General features: G+C 43.7%; 1 protein-coding gene and 1 non-coding gene across 2 annotated transcripts in view; both read left to right on the forward strand.

The window, feature by feature from the left end:
• Positions 1 to 18,724, forward strand: part of CTNND2 (catenin delta 2) — a 1,126,037-nt gene that overhangs the window by 1,024,378 nt on the left and 82,935 nt on the right. The window lies entirely within an intron of this gene.
• Positions 11,254 to 11,355, forward strand: LOC138422067 (U6 spliceosomal RNA). Its single transcript, XR_011249739.1, has one exon. It is a non-coding gene; the product is annotated as a U6 spliceosomal RNA (small nuclear RNA).

Here is an 18,724-nt window from a genome sequence, read left to right on the forward strand (position 1 = left end):
CTTTTGATAACTACTATTCTTTTTGAGGAGTTAATGTTGTGAATTATTACTCTTAAGGCTTAGAGTGGGAAAGATTAATCTGTCATATTCTCCTGAAAGGGCTTCCCAGGTGGCTCAGTGGCAAAGAATCTGTCTGCCCGTGCAGGAGACAAGAGTTCGATCCCTAGATCAGGAAGATCCCCTGGAAAAGGCAGTGGCAACCCACTCTAATATTCTTGCCTGGAGAATCCCATGGACAGAGAAGCCAGGTGGGCTACAGTCTATGGCGTCACAAAAGAGTCAGACATGACTTAGGAATTAACAACAGTTCTGACTGGTGTGAGGTGACACCCCATTGTGGTTTTGATTTTTATTTCTCTAATAATTAGTGATGTTGAGTGTCATTTCATGTGCCTGTTGGCCATCTGTATGTCTTCTTTGGATAAACATCTATTTAGCCACCTTGTCACTCTTAAAATGTTAGAATAGAGGGCGTGTGTGAGAGATGACCCACAGGCTCTCACCAGCAAATCATTTTGGACCAAGGGGTCTCCTGCAGGAAACAGTGCCTCAACTCACTTCCTCAGACCACAGCTCCCCACACATGGGTCGCAGAGTGTGCTGAATCTTGGATGTGCTTAGGCCGCAGGAAGGTCTGGGAAGCAAACACCGAGATCTGTAGCCCCCAGCAGGGCTCAGCTCTGACCCCAGGATGTGTTAGCATTTTCTACGTGCTGAGGAAACAGTTTAGAAATTCTGTCCGATAGAAGCCTCCCACCTGCACAGCCCAACATGAGACACCCGCTTTCTGTCATTCTATCTGAAACTCAGAAGTTTAACTTTCAGGTCATCCTCCCCTTTGCTCTTCATTCTAACCCAAACTGTAGTTTTGTATTTGCCCTCATTCTCCCAGAAATGGAAAATGAACAGAAATGGATACTCTGGGGGGTGGGGGAGCTTTCTTTCTTTTCTTTATCCTTAGACGGGAAACCCATCGGGATGTCTTGTTGATACTTCTTCAGGGAGTTGTTGCTGTTTTTTTTTTTTTTTCAGTTCATTTCTCTTCATATGTACTTCCCCTTTCAAGTTCAGCCTGCAGCATGGTGAGTCCAGGACATGCCCATGGTCTCTTGCCTGGATCACTATGTCGCTCTCACCCTTTCTGAGTTCCCACCATTAAATCACAGCTGCCACCTTAATAATCTTTGTAAAGTCCTCCAGTAGAGGAATATTCAGTGTTTCCGTGATATGAATGACACAAAGTGAACTCTGCTGCCTGATTTTATTTTTCAATAAAGCAGTTTGTATTAAGGCTCCTCCAAGAGTCTCCATACTTCCTAGTGTGGACATGTCTCTCTTAATCATACTCAAACCTGCAAAGCATGTGAAATACTCATATATCATGGTTTCTAAGAGAAAACTTTCCTCATTTTCTTGCTTTCTTTTCCTTTGTCTTTTTCTCCTGTACTCTACTTCAAGGCTCTGTTCTGGGTCAATCCTCTGTAAAGCTTATCATATCACTTCTTTATTTCTTAAATTTCATTTTCCAGTTCCAGAATTCCCCCATGGTTCTTTCTTATAGTTTCCAGTTCTCTGCTGATTTTTTTTTTTTTTTGGATGCATGTTGTCCATTTCCCCACTCGATACTTAGCATTTGTGTAGTAGTTAAGCTCCTTGTCTGTTATTCTGCTATCTGGTTATTTGTGGATTTGCCTGTATTGACTGTCCTTTCTCTTAATTTTCAGTCATATTTTCTTGCTCCTTTGCATGTCTTGTGATTTCTTATTTATGCTAGATATTATGTCTTAAAATAGTAGAGTTGTAGGTAATACATACCCCACCAAAGCACCCCATTACTTCCATTAGTCTGCTAAGGTGGAGGGCTGAGTTAATCTAATGTGTATTTTAACTGTACCTGGACTTTAGTTAAAGTCAGCTTTTAGCACTGCGTTCAAATGTTTCAAGAGCATGATCAGTATTTAAGCACCGGTTAGTTGGTTTGAGAAGCGGAGCACACACAAATTCTGAATATTTCTCTGTGCATCACAGCCCAGCCCTGCGTTTCTCAGTCAGAGGAGATGTCTAGATCTCTGCACTGTCTACATTTTTCAGACCTTAAGCAATTTTACCCTGAGAGTATGTATCCAACCCCAGTACTTGTGGTTCCTTAGGTCACAGCCATCCTCTCAGCCGGGCTCTCTCCCCACTGTCCCTGCTCTTACCCTTCTCTTTCCACATGAGCTTTTCTATCCCCAGTTCCCACAGTTGCCCTTTCAACACTTCCCTTTGATCCAGTGCTTACCCATCCTCTAAGACAAATTCAGGTTCCACCCCCTTTATTTCCCTTTTTTAGAAAAAAAATTATTTTAATTGGAGGCTAATTACTTTACAGTATTGTGGTGGTTTTTGCCATGCATCGACATGAATCAGTCACGGGTGTACATGTGTCCCCCATCCCGAACACTGCTCCCCACCCCATCCCCCCGGGTTGTCCCAGAGCACCAGCTTTGAGAGCCCTGCTTCGTGCATCGAACTTGCACTGGTCATCTGTTTTACATATGGTAACGTACATGTATCAGTGCTATTCTCTCAAATCATCTCGCCCTCCCCATCTCCCAGAGTCCAGAAGTCTGTTCCTTACATCTGTGTCTCTTTTGCTGCCTTGCATATAGAGTGAAGTAAGTCAGAAAGAGAAACACCAATACAGTATATTATCGCATATATATGGAATTTAGAAAGATGGAAACGGCAGATCCTATATGCAAGATTCCACCACTTTTACAAAGCTTCCCTGAGAACCCTGTGTTTAGTTTTGTGCTATGTGTTGATCAACATATTCCCCCAAATTTAGCACATAAAGAATATTGGGTACAAGACCCATATGAGTGCACAGCACTTCAGATGCAGGAGTATCATCTCACCCAAGCTGATAGCTCTTTAGGAACAGGGACAAACATCTTTCTCTGTTTTCTTTTCTTTTCTTTTCTTTTTTTTTTTTTTTGCTTCTTTTGAAAGTCCTCACAATGCCTCGAATTCTGTGAACGTGATCACAGCCACAGAGAGGTATTGCATCGTTCTGCTAGAATATGAGCTCCAGGGGAGCCGGGGGGAGACACTTATTGCTGCTGAAAGCCCCAGAACAGGGCTGTTCCAACATCTAGCAGATACTTAAGAGGTTTCATTTGAATGCACAATAGATTGAAGTCATAATATTGTGGTTTCAGCAACTAAATTCCCATTGTTATTTGTCAATTTACCTGATTATTCAATATTGGTTTGGGGTGATAACCTATAGCATAACATCTTTGACAAATGAGACCTACAAGTAAGTAAGTAAGTAAGTGGAGAAGGAAATGGCAACCCACTCCAGCATTCTTGCCTGGAGAATCCCACGGACAGAGGAGCCTGGCGGGCTACAGTCCATGGAGTTGCAAAGAGCTGGACATGACTGAGGAGCTAACACTTACTTACTTGCCGACTCTCACTCTCTTTCCTCACCTTGAACACAGCATCAGCACTGCATTCCTAAATCTAGAGGTCCAAGCCTTATTTTTGCTATGTGAACCAAAGCAGATGAAAAGCACTTTTTCAGACCGTGATTCTTTGGTTGCAGTTGTATCCTGGAGCCACCCAAGCCCATCCCCAGAGACACTCAGTTATTAGCACTTATCTTTAAGCTTCCTGGGGGTTGTAATATCTAGCCAGGGTTGAGAACTACTGCTTGCAAGCTCCGTAAGACCCATCAGAAATAAAAACAGCCTGCTAATCTGGAAAACTATCTTCTCCTAATTTTAAAATGTTTCATAATGACTACGGTCTAAACCTGAGGTCATTATCCCCTGAGTATTTTTCTCTGAGACATTTTCTTTCTTTGATTGCAAGAGACACAGACATTTTTTTTCCAACAATGATTCTGATTCAAGCTTCCTCCTTACATTATTGGATGTAATAATAATGACTTTGAAATAGCTGATTTCAGTTAACATTGCCACTAAGGCGACTGATAGCTGGAGTCAAAACAAAGCATGAATTCTTGCAAATGCATAGGCTTCCCAGGTGGGGTTAGTGGTAAAGAACCTGCTTGCAAGAGACCTAAGAGATGTGGGTTCGATCCCTGGGTCAGGAAGATTCCCTAGAGGAGGAGTTGGCAACCTGCACCAGTATTCTTGCCTGGATAATCCCATGGACACAGGAGCCTGGCGAGCTACAATCCATGGGATCACAAAGAGTCGGACAGACTGAAGCAACTTAGCACAACACATCAGCTATTTGTTGTTGGATAATCTTTCATAACACACATGTAGTTGAACAAGTCATGACTCTCTTCAGTTTGACAAAGGATTCTAACCTTACTTTTCCATTTAATAAAGCCCCTTATGATGAAAGACTAGTTGAATCATGAGGATGAGTGCAAAGAGCTGTTGCTGCTGATGCTGCTGCTAAGTCACTTTAGTTGTGTCCGACTCTGTGCGACCCCATAGACGGCAGCCCACCAGGGTCTCCTGTCCCTGGGATTCTCTCGGCAAAAACACTGGAGTGGGTTGCCATTTCCTTCTCCAATGCATGAAAGTGAAAAGTAGAAGTGAAGTCGCTCAGTCGTGTCCGACTCCTAGCGACCCCATGGACTGCAGGCCACCAGGCCCCTCCGTCCATGGGATTTTCCAGGCAAGAGTACTGGAGTGGGGTGCCATTGCCTTCTCCAAAAGAGCTGTTAAAAACATCAAATTCAAGTGTAAGGCTGACGATAGCCTCAGGACTGAGAAGACTACAAGGACTGTCTCGGTTTTTCTGATAGTGGTTGGGTGTCCCCTTGGGACCACCCTTCCCCACTCAGGGTGTCTGAGTTCTCCATCATTGGGGAAGCCTGCAAGTGCTGAAGGAAAAAAATGACCACAGGGTACCAATGAGCAAGCAAAGAAGAAGAACAATAAATAGAAAATATACAAATTAATACTTTGAGATATAACCCTGCCTCAAAAGCATCCTTCAAAAAATGAGAGTGTTAGCATTACCTTTTCTGAGAGCTGCTTTTTCCTGAGCTGAAGCTATTTATCACTTCTCAAATATACTCTCCTTGGCTGCTACCTTATACCTCTGCCTGGATGATTTATTAAAATGTGTTTTGTTTGATATGCAGAGGTGATGCTAGGCAGTGTGTGCTTTAAGTTGCTTTGAAATCTGAGGTCTCTGGGGTTTGGTGTGAAGGCTGCATCAGCTAAGGGGAGAAGCTAATGGCTTCCCTTGAGGATCCCACCTTTGACCTTGATTTCTTGGCAGGATGCTAATCTACTGAACTAAGGAATGTTGGGCAATAGGGAGACCAGGGAGTCAGTCCGTTGGCTTCATTGCACATTCCTCATTTGACCTGATGCTGTATATCCCGGTGTTACACACACCTTCCTCTGTGACACCTCGCTCACTTACTCCAAGAAGCAATACTGCTCCCTTCTCACCAGTTCTCGCTACTGGTCCAGGCTGGGGGAGGAGAGGTAGGAGATACAAAGAGGTAGCGTGGGTGATGAATATTGACAAGGATAATTCTTTTTTTTTTTTCTTTAAAGTTTATTTATTTATTTATTTATTTATTTTATTTTTAGTTTTTTATTTTTTAAATTTTAAAATCTTTAATTCTTACATGCATTCCCAAACATGAACCCCCCTCCCACCTCCCTCCCCATAACATCTTTCTGGGTCATCCCCATGCACCAGCCCCAAGCATGCTGCATCCTGCGTCAGACAAGGATAATTCTTGAATGAAGGTACAGGGTACTGTTTCTGAAGCATCATTATAGAGGGAAGTAGAGGAATTGTTCAGTTACCTATTTTCCATGATGCAAAGGACCACAACTAAACTAAAAACCTTTGAATTAGAAATCAGAGCACCTCTCTGGGTCAATATTTTAAATGGTAAGCAAGTGACTGTGCTATGCTACTCAGCTGGATAGTAATGATCTGTGCGCAACAGACAATGAATGCCAAGTATTCCATAATTAAGTACAATTTGCAAGGAAGCCCATCTTAAAAGGGTAAGTGACCTCCTATGTGTAAACAGGATTGCATCCATGGTAATTAGACACAAATGGGAAGGACAGACTGGCTGAGTCAGGCTTTGTCTTCTTCCCACGTCTGCTTAAGGCAGCATGTTCAGCTGCCCTGCTTTTCAGCTTCCCAGCTGGCTCTCAGAGTCACCCCCAACCAGCTGAGCAGGTGGGCCCTGGGCAGGATGGAGCAGAGGATTTAGGGATTTGGAGAGCAGTATCGGGGAGGAAAACCAAAACCACAGACGAGAGACAATACCGTTGACAGCAACAACCACAGCTCTGACCCAGGCGGCATCTGGGAGCCACCCGCTCCTGCTTCTGGAAGGAGGCTGAGGGCCTGGCTTCGACCGGATACAGAATAAACAAATGGCAGCTGCCTAGAATACCAGTTAGTCTAACTAGACAAACAAATCGGTGAGTCCGGCTGTTTGGGCATCTTCTTTGGGAAAATGTCTATTTAGACCATTTTTAAGCAGGATGGACTCAGGGAATGTTTGCCACTCAGGAGCAGGGAGGGGCTTGACTTTGTCCAGTGAACATGCATACGGGTGGGTTTTCAAGCAGACCAGCTTTATTGGAAGAGTGCATAGGGGAGGCAAGGATCTGAGAAACGGAGCCCCCGAAAATCTCAAGCCCTGCGTTCCCTCAGAGAATCTTCACGAAGTCCCCAGGCACGTAGGACCAAGTTTGGAGACCTCTGTCTCAGGGTAGCCTGACCCTGGCGGACTCTAGCTATGACCTTCCCATTGCTCCCACCTGGCCAGGGGTGGATGCTAGGAGAATGTGCTTCTCTGATGGATTTGCTGTGTTTTGACAAGCTGTTTCCTCACACTCCATTTTTGAGCTGCGATTCCCTAGGGGCAGCTTTACCACATAGAGAAAAGCAGCCAACTGCATGCTGAGAAACACCAGGCAAGATTTAAGGATTACATTGGAAGCTAATTAAGACTACAGTATGAATTTTATGCTCAATCATAATTTCTTATCTACATAGAAAGTATCATTATTGAGACAATAAGCAGAGTATTTGAAACTTCCTGGGGACTAATTAAATAGAAAGAAGTCTGGCTCTCAGACTGGAAGCTCCACAATTCAGTCCTCATACCATAATTGTCTCATGTGATGGTTTAATACAGTTGCCAAGATATTGTACTAAGAAATAGCTGGATGCTTCAAGGGGTGAGCATAATTCTTTCCTTGTCTGCTGACTTTGGAAATGTGGAAATAATTATCTCCTCATTCATCATTTGGCCAATATTTATCATGGCATCAATCCCATCGGTCCCATCACTTCATGGCAAATAGATGGGGAAAAAGTGGAAACAGTGACAGATTTTATTTTCTTGGGCTCCAAAATCACTAAGGATGGTGACTGCAGCCATGAAATTAAAAGACACTCACTCCTTGGAAGGAAAGCTATGGCAAACCTAGACAGCTTATTAAAAAGCAGAGACATTACTTTGCCAAGAAAGGTCCATCTAGTCAAAGTTATGATTTTTCCAGTAGTCTTGTATGGATGTGAGAGTTGGACGTAAAGAAGGCTGAGTGCTGAAGAACTGATGCTTTTGAACTGTGGTGTTGGAGAAGACTCTTGAGAGTCCTTTGGACTGCAAGAAGATCCAACCAGGCAATTTTACAGGAAATCAACCCTGAATATTCATTGGAAGGACTGATGCTGAAGCTGAAGCTCCAACACTTTGGTGACCTGATATGAAGACTCACTGGAAAAGACGCTGATGCTGGGAAAGATTGAAGGCAAAAGGAGAAGGTGGTGGCAAAGGATGAGATGGTTAGGTGGCATCTCTGACTTAATGGACATGAGTTTGAACGAGCTCAGAGAGATAGTGAAGGGCAGGGAAGCTTAGCGTACTTCAGTCCATGGGGTTGCAAAGAGTCTGTCTCGACTTAGTGACTGAACAACAACAAATTGTTTGCCTACTATGTGCTCATTCCAGTAGAGCATCAAAGTTCCTGCCTCCTGGACTGTATGGTCCAAGAATGCAAACAGTTACAAAAGGAAGCAAACAGTATTCACCTTCTGTGTTGGATATGCCCAAAATAGTTTGCAGGATTAGAGTGTAACAAGGGGAGGAAACTGTTGAGTGAGTGGTCAGGAAAGGCCTCTACCAGGTGACACCCAAGCAAATCCTCAGTGATGGACAAGAGCCGGATGTTAAACTATCCGGAGAAAGAGTTTTCTGGGCAAAAGAAGTAGCAGAACAAAAACTTCGCTCAGAAGGGAGCTCAGCATGTGCCTAAGGTGGTGAGAAGGTCAGTGTTTTACAAAGAGTAAATGAGGCAGGAGCAGTTGGAGGTGGTAACAGTGAGTGAAAAGAAACCTTTAAGCCTAGAGAGGGTACCTGAAGATTTTTGGCTGTATGAACATGATGGGATTTATGGTCCTTGAAGTCCTCTCTGGTTGCCGGTCAGAGACCAGACTGTCGGAAAGCAAGAAGGTCAGTGAGGACTTGACTTCAGAGTCTGGGAAGGAGATCATGGTATCATGTTCCAGAGCTGTAGCAAAGGGGGAGGAGCCAGCAGACCTCAATGAATGGGACTCAAAACACTATAGATAGGAAAGGGAAACTGAACACAAGCTCATAGAATCAGGAGTTTTGTTGAGGGCTGAAAGTTTGAAATGTCTGTTAGATACAAAAGAGGAAATGCCCGGTAGAAAATGGAGGAGATCAGTTATGATACTCATAGCTGATATATTCATAGGTGTATCATCAGTGGGGGAAAAAAGATATTTAAAGTCATGGTCTAATTATTTTAATTCCCTAAATGCAGAAGCAGCTACAGGAAGCCTAATCCAAAAATAAAATGCCTAGCCACAGGTGGACAGGCATTTCTTGGCTCATTAACTAAAGATAGTTTTCTTCCATAATTGTATTCTTTCTTTTCCCCTTTGAGTAAGACAGACAAGAGAGAGTATTGTTTCTTTTGTGAGTGCTACTGACAAACATAAGACCATATGCATTCAAATAATTTTAGAATTATCTGTAGGTCATATTTGTGGAGCACTCTGGAGTTTGTTTTGCTTGTTTAGGGACAGTAAGTAGAGCTTATTCATACACAACTTCCCTGGTAGCTCAGTGGTAAAGAATCTGCCTGAGATGTAGGGAAACACATTAGGAGCTGCGCGTCTGATTTCTGGGTCCAGAAGACACTCTGGAGCAGGAAATGACAACCCACTCCAGTATTCTTGCCTGGAAAATCCCAGGGACAGAGGTGCCTGGCGGTGCCCAAGCCTACAGTCCTTGGGATCGCAAAGAGTCGAACATGACTTAGCAACTAAACACACACAACATTCAACTGCTGTTGAGGTATCAGGCCTATAGATCCACCCCAGGAGAAAACATAGCGGTGGGGTGGGGAGAGGGTCGGTCAGTTGAGATTGATGAGCAGTGTGGATTTCCATCCACTGGTCTAGACTCTCTCCTTGGGTATTATTTGCTTTGCTTTTATTTCCTAAAGCTCTTTATTCTGCATAGTAACATTTTACTACTGAAATTTTCATCTATCAAGTAATTTGTGTGTGTGTGTAGTCATCCCTTATCATAGTGCTTCTGGGAATCAATGAATCCCTACGAATAAGAGAGTATACCTACTCATTCTGTCTTGTTCAGTTTTCCATATGGCAGAAATTGTTTTAGGGATGCATATGTGAAATGCCAAGTTATTTATCTGTGTAGTATATTTTAATGAAAATGAATGGAAATGCTTCTTTGCTAGTACATTTATAAACTCAGCCAGAGTAGCTACCTCCCCTTGATATCATCCATACAAATGGTCTGGTAGTGAACTTATCTTCCATTTTTCGCTTATGTGCAGGTCTTAGCAGGAGAGTTTGTCAAACATTTAGAAGTGAGAATAACCTACGGTGACAGAAATGCTTCCAAGAGCATAGAAGACCACTGGAGACACTTGTAGCCAAGCTTACCTTATTTGGCAGGAAAAATATATATCTTTTGTTTCTTCTTTCTTTTGCAATTTTAAGTAAGGTTCAACTAAATTATAGTTCTCTTTATAGATAGATAGATAGAGATGGGTACAGATATAGATAGAGATGACTTCTGTTGTAGTCCAGTGGTTAAGAATCTGTCTCCCAGTACAGGAGACACAGGAGATGTGGGTTCGATCCCCGGCTCAGGAAGATCCCCTGGAGGAGGAAATGGCAACCCACTCCAGTATTCTTGCCTAGAGAATCCCATAAACAGAGGCACCTGGTGGGCTACAGTCCTTGGGGTCACAAACAGTCGGACGTGACTGAGGCACTGTGCCCACACATGTGGATATAGATATTGATATCGGAAGCAGAGAGTTTTGTGACTTTTTCTTATAAATTGAGTACTGTTTTCATTCATTTGAATTTTAGTTGACTGTGGGTGAATGATTTTCTTAATATTATATGTAACTGGGTTTTGTAGGCCACCAGAGTTTCTGTAAGCAATGTGATTTTTATCCCCAGGCCATTTTGAGAGATTCATGTGACGCAGGCAAAAATGGGAAGTCACGGTGGTTCTGCTTCCAAATTCCCAACAGTATCTGCACGTTTGTTTGCTCATAATTGAGACCCAGCTCTGTAGTACTGATAGTCCACACAGCCCACCCCTTAAGCAGTCCATATTCTCCCTGTAAGCTTTCTGCATCCTCTAGTTTCCTAGCTGCTCCATGAATGAGGCTGCTTGCTGGTCTTCATAGCACCCTTAGACAGCTGCCATATACCAAGAGGCTGGAAGGAGGGTGTTGGCAGAGGCATGTGGTTTACTGTAACGCAGGTTAAAGGATAAAGTCATAAGTATATAGATAAACATATGTCACAGCAATACAGCCCAAGCAGGGACTCCACACACCAAGATTAATTGAGAAAGGTTCAACATGGAATCACCTTTGGGAACAGCCTGGACACACGTCCTGACTTGAGCCCAGACTTCTTAAGGCCAAGTCTCTGGTGTGGAGCCTGGTCATCTCTCTGTCTCCAAAGCTCCACAGGCAGTTCTAACACCAGTCAGGGCAGAGATCCTGTTCACTCTACTGTGTTACTTAGCTCCCACTAAGCCAGCGATTTCCTCTTACGAACACATACTGCCCTTTTCATGTTTGCTGAGCCACTTTGCACTGAACCCTAAATGTTTATTTACTAAAGGGCGTTAGTATCTTCAGAAGACTTAGGTCAAGTGCCACTAAGGTTGTTCAAGGAGCCCATGAATTCAAAATACAGAAGCAGTGCTCACTTCTGCAATGCACGCACTAAAAGTGAAATGATACAGAGAAGATTAGCTGGCCCTTGTGCAAGGATGAGACACGAATTAGTGAAGAATTTCTTATTTTTGTAGAAGAAAACATGGTTACCAAAGGGGAAGTGGTGGAGGGACAAACGGGGAGTATGGGATTAGCAGTTGCATACTGCCATGTGTGAAATAGATAAACAGTGAGGATTTACTGTGTAACAGAGGGAACTATAGTTGTCTTGTAATATCTTGTAATAATCTATAATGGAAAACAATTGAAAAAAGGAAAATATGTATCACAAAATCACTTTGCTATAACCTGAAACTAACACAAATTGTGAATCAACTGTAATTCAATTTTAAAAAGAAACTTAAAAGAAGAAAAATTTAAGAGACTGATTGACCAACTGTAACATATGGGTCTTATTAAAACAAAATGTAAAAAAACTAAAAACAATGAAACAATCAGGGACTTTGAAAAAAATATACAAACAAGTTAGAGAGGAAATGTCATTATTTTGAAATAAGGTGATGACATCACCGACTGGATGGACAAGAGTTTGAACAAGCTCCAAGAGTTGGTGATAGACAGGGAAGCCTGGCTTGAGGCTGTCCATGGGGTCACAAAGAGTTGGACACTACCGAGCGACTGACCTGAACTGATATAAACTACATTAGATTCTACACCACATTAAATATAGGAGTAAAACTAAACTTTTCCCAGATTCATTTAAATTTATTCTGCCTCTCGCTGGTCAATATTTCTTTCCTTAAATTTTACTGGATTATAATTGATTTACATACAGTATTGTGTTAGTTTCAGGTATACAGCAAAGTGATCCACTTCTACATGTGTTCATTCATTTTCAGATTCTTTTCTCATATAGGTTATAACAGAATATTGAGTTCCCTGTGTTACACAGTAGGCCCTTGTTAGTTACCTATCTTATATATAGTTAGTAGTGTGTGTATGTTAATCTCAAGCTCTTAATTTATCCCTCTCTCCCCACATTCCCCCTTTGGTAACCATAAGTTTTTCAATATCTGTAAGTCTGTTTTTTAGTATTTCTTTAGTAATAACCCAAGTTAGCTCAGTGACTGATATTCCCTAAGTGGTAACCATATTAAAGGCTTCATGCTAGGTGCTGTGATTGAAAAAGTGTTAGTCGCTCAGTCATGTCCCACTCTTTGCGACCCCATGGACCGTAGCGCACCAGGCTCCCCTGTCCATGGAATTCTCCCAGCAAGAATACTGGAGTAGGTTACTGCTCCCTTCTCCAAAGAATCTTCCCAACCCAAGGATCAAACCTGGGTCTCCTGCATTGCAAGCAGATTCTTTACGTCTGAGCCACCCAGGAGGCTATGATTCAAAGTTGGCATTTATTTAAATTCTCAAAAGAAGATTCACTAATAATATTGAGATGTGAAGGACTTATTCTCAGAGATAAAACTTGTTGCTCAGATACCTAATTTTTTTTTTTTTAGTTCTACCAGTTTATTGCTCCCAACCCATCTCCCTCCACCCTCATGCAGGGCGCTCAGTCATGTAACCCCATGGACTGCAGCCCTCCAGGCTCCTCTGTCCATGGACTTTTTCAGGCAAGAATACTGAAGTGGGTTGCCATTTCCTTCTCCAAGGCACCTAATTTTGATTCCAGGATATTCTTAGCAAAGGCAGAATTGTGGGAGATAACCCAGTCCTAGCTCCATGGCCTAGGGTCCCCAGCCCAGAACCCAATCCTCAAGAGCTGGTGTGTCTAAGAACCCACACGACCACTTGTGCTGTGACCTTGGGCACCAACTTCTTTCTGCAGCCAGGAAACCAGCTCAATGGCAACATGGTGGTGCAGTTGCCCTCCCATCGGTGAGCCCACCGTGAGCCCTGTCTGGCCAGGCAGTAGTGGCATTCCTCTCTGTGGTCCTGATGCATATCACCATCCCCAGCAGTCTCACATGTGGGCCAGTAGCAGTTCAATCTCTCCAGCCTTTGCTCTTCATTACATGGGTATTCTTTCTCCAAAGCCAAAAGACTGCTTAGTATGGTACTACCCAGCACAGTCAACCTCTAAAACAGCCACCACTGGCTTGCCTCGATATACCCAGCAACTGGCTTCAGATCAGATTGTGGGAGAAAAACTTTTCTACCAACTTGGGGCTTAGTGGTCAGGGGCAACGAGAGGGAATGCGAGTTAATTGACAATGGAGTCGCAGGAGAAAAGAGAGTATCTATTCACATACATGCAGGGTACTCAATAATGTGAGTAATTCACTGAACAACCAAGAGTAATGGTTTATATTTCAGCATAATAGTGGAGAGAAGGAGGAAACGGAGCTTCTGGGGGAATAAATGGAGGGTCTGACAGCTTCTATAATGTGTATATAGGCAGTTTCTCATCGCCATGCTAATGGTCATTCTCTTTCTTGGCTGGAAGCTCCCCAGAGAGAGGATTGATGGCAGCTTCCTTCTCAAGAAAGCAGCTCTGTGATTAGTCAGATAAGGGGGGCTCCAAAAGGCTTGTCTCTGAATCCCACATGCCTCCCGTTTAAAATAATCTTTATGTCATTCTGCTGTGTCCCTTTAATATTGTCGTAGTATTTGTTTAGGGAGCCGTACTTGTAGCTCCAGTTCCTATGTCCTTAATCCCATTTTCTCAGACCTTTCCACTTCATTCATTCCTCAGTCAAGCCTATGGTGGGAGAGAGATGATTTAGGTCTTGCCAGACCTCAAGCCAGGCTTCCCAGGTGGCACTAGTGGAAACCTGCCTACCAGTTCAGGAGGCATAAGAGATGTGGGTTCAATCCCTGGGTTGGGAAGATCCCCTGGAGGAGGAAATGGCAACCCACGACAGTTTTCTTGCCTGGAGAATCCCATGGACAGAGGAACCTGGTGGGCTACAATCCATAGGGTCACAAAGAGTTGGACACGACTGAAGCAACTTAGCACACATGCACAGACCTCAAGCCAGCATTCATGTGACAGGTGGCAGCTCTGACGGTTCTCATCACTAAAGCTTCAGGCAGCCAAGTAGCTGTTAGGAAACCCATGCCTTCTCTCAAAAACCAATTCAAAGCTCTCAGTCTACTGATGAACCTTGGAGAGTACGTTAAAAGTAATACACCAAAAATAGACTATATGATGTGAAGGCAATGTCACTACTTTTTGGATACATGTAAACACAGAACTAACTGGGACCACTTAGTGTGGGGCAAGGCTTCCCTAGTGGCTTAGTGGTAAAGACTCCACCTTCAATGCAGGGAGATGCAGAGGACACGAGTTCGATCCCTGGGTCAGGAAGATCCCCTGGAGGAGGAAATGGCAACCCACTCCAGTATTCTTGCCTGGGAAATCCCATGGACAGAGGACCTGGCAGGCTACCATCCATGGGGTCACAGAAGAGTCAGACAGGAATTAGTGACTAAACAGCAGAGTGGTGCAAATAGCTCTTTATGATAATATTCTTTTAATACAGAAAAATAAATGATGCCTCTCACAGAGACCCTGAATCATCTACAAAATACTGAATTGTATATACTGTGTAGAAAGCCTACAACTTTTACAAACTTCACTCACAGCAGAGCCAGACCAAGGGTGAGTTTTCTTTCCAAGGGAGGAAACAGTGATTCAGAGGATAGGAGGTGGGCCTGAGAGTTGATACATGTGGGCTGGAACCATGAAATGGGGTTTTGCAGGGGACCCCTGATGAAGGTAACTGGAAATGGCTTTCTTGCCCTTGGTAGCTCTGATATTACCTTTTAGTATCTTATTCTGTTGATGACCTTTTTAAATTTATTTTTAATTTTATATTGGCGTATAGTGGATTTAGAATGTTGCATTAGTTTCAGATGTACAGCAAAGTGGTTTAGTTATGCATATATCCATTCTCTTTCAGATCCTTTATCCATATAGGTTATTATAGAATACTGAGTAGAGCTCCCCGTGTTGTGCAGTAGGTCCTTGTTGCTGATCAATTGTGTACATAGGTGTGTATATATGTTCATCACAACCTCGTAATTTATTCTCCCCCCGCCCCCACCACCTTTTTCCTTTGGTAACCATAAGTTTGTTTTCTAAGTCTCTGAGTCTGTTTCTGTGTTGTAAATCAGTTCATTTATGTCGTTTTTGATTCCACATCTAAGTGGCTTCATGTGATGTTTGTCTTTCTCTAGCTGACTTGCTTCTCCTTGCTGACCTTTTATTTCTGGCTCAGTGATGGGAGGTGTTATTGTTCACTTTCTCGCTTAAATCACCTGGGCAGGTTACTTCCCCTTCTCTGTGTCTTTGATTCTTCGTGTTTGAAATGGACATAAACACAGTGTCGATCTCATAGGACAGTCGTGAGAAATAAAGATGTAAAGAGTACTCGGAACCATACGTGAGACCCTGAACTAAACACTAGTTAACTGAGTTATCACCAGTCTCATGCCTCATGGTAACAGCAGCGCCACTAGTTCTAACTAGTATTAGTTCTAGTAGAGTGTCTGACTTGCTTTTGCACCTGTGTGGGTTTCCCCCAGTCCAATGGAGGCTTCTAGGAGAAGGCGATGGCACCCCACTCCAGTACTTTTGCCTGGAAAATCCCATGGACAGAGGAGCCTGGTGGGCTGCAGTCCACGGGGTCGCAAAGAGTTGGACACGACTGAGCGACTTCACTTTCACTTTTCACTTTCATGCATTGGAGAAGGAAGTGACAGCCCACTCCAGTGTTCTTGCCTGGAGAATCCCAGGGACGGGGGAGCCCGGTGGGCTGCCATCTATGGGGTCGCACAGAATCGGACACGACTGAAGCGACTTAGTCGTGGGCAGAAGCAGCGGGCAATGGTTATTCAGTGCGTCTGTTCTATGAGAAACAGGTTAAAAGTTCTCAGTTTAAAGTTGTCTCAGGCCTACTGCAATGAGGCCTTTTTTTCCAAAGCCCACTTTTCACTTTATTGTAGACACAAATCTTTTTTTATGCAGATGCTTACAATTTTTTCCCAATGAAAAACATACTCCTTTCACGAAGACTTTCTATTGTGCCCTCGTATCTCTATTCTCCCAAGGCGCCCACTGGCAAATAATGGGACACTGAGGGGAAGCGTTGGCGATGAAAAACTGGGAACGACACAAGCAGCTGGAATCCCTGGTACCTACGATTATATTCACCTGCACATGTGTAGAGCTTGATAAAAAGAAAGAACCTGTTTTGTTATTCATTAATTTTAAGAGGAAAGAATGCCAAGAACTCTAAGGCTTAATGAGCAAAACAAGCATGCCTGAAACAGATTCAGACACATGAGTGCAGAGGGGCAGACCAAATGCGTTTTGTGACCCGGTACCTGTGGCGCAGCTGGTAAAGAATCCGCCTGCAATGGGAGAGACCTGGGTTTGATCCTTGGGTCAGGAAGATCCCCTGGAGAAGGGAAAGGCTACCCATGCCAGTATTCTGGCCTGGAGAGTTCCATGGACTGTATAGTCCATGGGGTCGCAAAGAGTCGGACACGACTGAGCGGCTTTCACTCACTCACTTGCTCACACCCTCCAAGGGATCCATCCGCGTCTCTTTGATATGTCCATGGGGTGGCGAAGAGTCGGACACGACTGAGCGACTTCCCTTTCACTTTTCACTTTCATGCATTGGAGAAGGAAATGGCAACCCACTCCAGTGGTCTTGCCTGGAGAATCCCAGGGACAAGGGAGCCTGGTGGGCTGCTGTCTATGGGGTCACACAGAGTCGGACACGACTGAAGTGACTTAGCAGCAGCAGCAGCATACCATCTTTGTGGTGCAACAAAAAGGACCATCTCATGGTGTCTCCAGTGAACCACAAAAAATCACAGGTAAAATGCACATTTTTAGGCAGATTCTTTGAGATGAGGATTCCCTGGATGGATCTGACTGCATTTTCCAGTGTAGTTGAATTCCTTCTTTGGTATTGAATCTGCTCTGCTTTACACCAAAGAGCTCAGCCTCCTCCTACAGACGTTGAAATTCATCTATTTCATTCACGGCACCATTTAAGCTTTTTCTTTTCCTCTGATACTTCTTTGATAAGCTTGCCTCCACTTACAAAACCATCAAAACCTGGAAAGAAATTATTTGACAAGAAAAAAAGAAAAGCACCTTTAGTGTGAGTTTCAAATGATACCGAATCGAGGAGCCGTATGAGGTGAAGCTGGCTTGGCAGTGAGCATTCCAGCCAGTTGCGCGTCACCGTTTTCCTGTTCTAACTTCTCTTTGAAGCTTTTGGATGACTGTGTACATCCAGTCATATCGTTAAGAGGCTGATTGAATCTAAAACCAAACTGCTGTCCTTCTTGTGTCTTGTGTAGTCTGAGTAAGAAAAATATAAATCAACTCATGGGGGGGGGTGGGGAAGTGCTACAGGCACAGACCAAAAGTAACACTTTGTTAATGAAAATATACAAAACGTAAGTGTTATATGGAAGAAGGCAAGGCACCCCACTCCAGTATGCTTGCCTGGAAAATCCCATAGATGGAGGAGCCTGGTAGGCTGCAGTCCACCCTAAGGGTCGGACACGACTGAGCGACTTCCCTTTCACTTTTCACTTTCATGCATTGGAGAAGGAAATGGCAACCCACTCCAGTGTTCTTGCCTGGAGAATCCCAGGGATGGGGGAGCCTGGTGGGCTGCCGTCTATGGGGTTGCACAGAGTTGGACACGACTGAAGTGACTTAGCAGCAGCAGCAAGTGTTATATAATATTGATCATTTTTATAACATACCTAATGAAGGCAAAGGGCAAATGGCGTCTGAGGCTGGTTCCCCCAATCTCATTAGAACAGCTGTTACTGAAACCAGGCTGTTTCCTGCTCACTTTGGCAAAGGATAGCACCACTCAGTGGTGCTTTGTCAGTGCCTCAGGAGGGTGAGGTGATGTCAGGTCTTTTGGAAGCTTGTTTTTCTTCACTTTTTATTTTATATTGGGATATAGCCAGTTAACAATGTTGTGACAGTTTCAGGTGAACAGCAAAGGGACTCAGCCATACATGTATCCATTCTCCCCTAAACTCCCCTCCCATCCAGGCTGCCACACAGCACTGAGCAGAGTTCCCTGTGCTACACACTAGGTCCTTGTTGGTTACCCATTTTCAGTATAGCAGTGTGTCCATGTCCATCCCAAACTCCCTCACTATCCCTTCCCCCATCCTTCCCCTTGGCAACCATAAGAGTGTTCCCTAAGTCTATGAGACTCTTTCTGTTTTGTAAGTAGCTTCATTTGTATCATTTCTTTTTAGATTCCATGAGTAAGGGATATCATATGCTATTTCTCCTTCTCTGTCTGACTTATTTCACTCGGTATGGCACTCTCTAGAAGTTTGTTTGCAGCTTCCCATGTTGCGCTAGTAAAGAACCAGCCTGTCAATGCAGGAAACATAAGAGAGGCGAATTCCATCCATGGGTCAGGAAGATCCCCTGGAGGAGGATAAGGCTTAGGTAATCCCATGGGCAGAGGAGCCTAGCAGCCTAT

This window comes from Ovis canadensis, chromosome 16 (genome assembly GCF_042477335.2).
Source record: "Ovis canadensis isolate MfBH-ARS-UI-01 breed Bighorn chromosome 16, ARS-UI_OviCan_v2, whole genome shotgun sequence".
Classification (NCBI taxonomy): Eukaryota; Metazoa; Chordata; class Mammalia; order Artiodactyla; family Bovidae; genus Ovis; species Ovis canadensis.